Genomic DNA, 3,365 nt, shown 5'->3' on the forward strand with positions numbered 1-3,365 from the left:
TTCCAGGTTAACTCTAGAATGCCCTTGGTTGAGAGGAAGGGTCCATTCAAATGTTTGGAGGGGGGTGGCCTTAGAATTTGTTTTGGTTTAACTACTCTAGAAAAACGGGGGTACTTGGAGACGGGGCGCAGTGGCCAACACCTATAATCCCAGCACTTTGGGAGGCCGAGGCAGGCGGATCACCTGAGGTGTCAGGAGTTCAAAACCAGCCTGGCCAACATGGTAAAACCCTGTCTCTACTAACGATACAAAAATTAGCCGGGCATGGTGGTGGGTGCCTGTAATCCCAGCTACTTGGGAGGCTGAGGCGGGAGAATCGCTTGAACCCTGGAGGCAGAGGTTGCAGTGAGCCGAGATCATGCCATTGCACTCCAGCCTGGCCAGCAGGAGCAAAACTCCATCTCAAAAAAAAAAAAAAAAAAAGTTGGGGGGTGCTTGGTTACACTCTGAAGTTCCTACAGTGACCCTACCAGGGTCCATGTGATCTGTCTTGCCCCTGTACCATTTCTTCTTTCTCTTAGCACTTCTCCACTCCTCCTTGCTTTTTGCTCTGGGCAAGTTAACTTCCGTGCCATTCTTCCAGCAAGCCAAACCACTCCCTACCCCAGTGCCTCTGCTCTTGCTGTTTCTTCAGATATCTACAGTTCCCTGACCTTTCAGGTCGTTACTCAAACGTGACCTTCTCAGTGAGGACTTTCCTGACTCCATAAAAATTTTCTTCCTCTAGCACTCTCTTGCCTTTTCTTGCTTTATTTTCTGTAACACTTACTCATCTGATATACCATGTAATTTTACTTATCTATTGCCAGTTTCATTCCCCTAGAATTTAAGCTCGTGAAGTAGGACATGTTTGTTTATGTAGAAGAGTGCAATAAAAGGTGCTCAAAAATATCTGTTGAATAAATAGATGAATGGCTGGGGTGTCCAGGGCAGTGCCTTTAGGGCCCAGTTACGCAACATTAATGTATGAAGCCACAGTATTGAAAACAATAGAGGAGGAAAACGGAAGCATGCATACCCCTCTTAATCGCATTGACTTTAAAATAACAGCAGTGGCAATCACAAACACAGTCCCAGCTAAACCTTGCCTATGATTTGCAAGTTTGCGTGGGATGTACCAGAGCAGCAGATGTCTGGGACCTGGACCTCCTAGAATTGCTGACCATAAATGGCTCTGGCAAGATGTGGTGGCTCATGCCTGTAATCCTAGCACTTTGGGTGGCTGAGGTGGGAAGTTCGCTTAAGCTCAGGAGTTCAAGCCCAGCCTGGACAATAAAGTGAGACCCTATCTCTATAGAAAATAAAAAATTAGCCAGGCCTGGTGGCATGTGCCTGAAGACCCAACTCTCCAGAGGCTGAAGCAGGAGGATCGTTAGAGCCCAGAAAGCTGAAGCTGCAGTGAGTTATGATCATCGTGTCACTGTGCTCCTCCCTGGGCAACAGAGCAAGACTCTGTCTCAAAATAAAAGGCTCTATGGAGATATGCCTATGGTTTTCCTTGAGGAATCTTCTAAGAAGTTCTGTGATTACCCATTCTAAAGACGTTGATTGTTGAGATAATCGTTCATTTTATCTAAAAAAAAAAAAAAATCTTTCTTGGGTTGGCATCAGGTCACGTATGTGTTTCAGTTTTTTTTTCTTTTGAATCAGACCCTGAGATTTATGTTACTCATAGTTTTAAGCTAGAAAATTTATAGTTGAATTTGTGGCCCGCTTTCTTAACCCATTTATGCTGGAGGTTGCGATTTTTTGAATTGCAGATGTGTGAAAAATCAGACCTTGGTGGTGACCTGGAGCAGTAGGATGTAAACAACTCCCACATGCTTAGTGTTCCAATAATGGAACACCAGGCATACATGGGTTAAGGGAATAAGACTTCTTGGTATGTGTTTTTGTATTAGCCACATTTTTTATGCCGTTTTGTATTCTGTCCGTATTGATAAAAACTTCAGCCTAATTAAATTTAAAGGAGTTGAATTGATCAATGAACAATTTGTGAATCGAGCAGCCCCCAGAATCACAGCAGATTCACAGAGACCCCAGCGCTGCCACATGGTGGAAGATTTATTGACAAAGAGAAATGGCGTACGGAAATTGGAAGTGAGGTACAGAATGGCTGGATTGATTACAGTTCGGCGTATGCTTTGTTCGAACACAGTTTGAACCCTCGGCAGTGTATGAATGGTTGAAATATGGCCACTTCTTGTCGTACTTGGATTGGCCAAGACATAGCTATTGTTACAGGCTCAGACTCCTAAGTTAGGTTTTCAATTTTGTCTGTTAAGTTAGGTTACAGTTCATTCACAAGGACTCAAATACAGAAGTACGGTGTCCTCGGGCCATATTTAGTTTGCTTTAACACTTTTGTTCCTTTGTTTCATCTTTCCTCTGGCTTTTGTTGCCTTAGAATATTTTATTTTATTTTTTATTTATTTATTTTTTCTTCAGCCCAGAGGTCCTTTATTTATTTATTTATTTTTAACATCTATTATGCCATGAATTCATAAGGAATAGGCTCCAGCAGCTCAGGCTCCTTCCCATTGGTTCTCACAAAGTGTGCTTCTTTGGGTGGAGCAGGCTGGCGCTTTAGTTGAACCCAGGTAACTTTCTTTTTGGCTTCTTTCTTTTTCTGATCATTTTTCTTCGTGCGTTTCAGGGAGGTATCTCTGCTCTTAGAGTGCTTAATGTGCTCAATACGCACATTAATTCTCTTGGCAAGAATCTTGCCCTTAACTTGTTTGTTTACCACAATGCCAACAGCATGCTGGGTAACATTGTAGACTCTTCCAGTTTTGCCATGGTAACACTTGTGGGGCATTCCTTTTTGAACAGTACCCATTCCCTTGATGTCTACAATATTACCTTTCTTATAGATTCGCATATACATGGCCAAAGGAACACCTCCATGTTTACTAAAAGACCTAGAGAACATATATCAGGTGCCTCTCCTCTTTCCCTTTGTGTTGGTCATTTTGGCGAATTACTGGAAGATGGAGGTTCCACCCGAAAGGCGCCTTAGTATGTTTTATGTATATTTTAGTTAAATCTTCTTTTTAGATAAGCTTGGATTCAAGTAAATTAATTAACTGAATGAATACTAACTTGCTCAGACTCCAGAAATGGAAGACACCCAGAGGAATAGTTTCCTTCCTTCTTCCCCCTTCCCTCTCTTGCCCTCCCTCCCTCCCTTCCCCCTTCCCTTCCCCCCTCCCTCTTGTCTCTCTCTTTTAATTAATATTTTCCAGCTGAAAGGTGTCACATGCTTTGATCATCACTGGAAATTGAGAGAGAATTAGAAGTGAGAGAGGAATATGATGGGGATCTGAGAGGGAGGAGAGGAGATGGAAGAGGCCAAAGAGGAAGGT

At 42.9% G+C, this 3,365-nt stretch overlaps 1 pseudogene; it reads right to left on the reverse strand.

Annotated features, from left to right (window-relative positions):
- Nucleotides 1-2,473: 2,473 nt before the first annotated feature.
- Nucleotides 2,474-2,974, reverse strand: LOC100441732 (large ribosomal subunit protein eL21-like; annotated as a pseudogene).
- Nucleotides 2,975-3,365: the final 391 nt, after the last annotated feature.

The sequence above is a fragment of the Pongo abelii genome, chromosome 16 (assembly GCF_028885655.2).
Source record: "Pongo abelii isolate AG06213 chromosome 16, NHGRI_mPonAbe1-v2.0_pri, whole genome shotgun sequence".
Taxonomy (NCBI): domain Eukaryota; kingdom Metazoa; phylum Chordata; class Mammalia; order Primates; family Hominidae; genus Pongo; species Pongo abelii.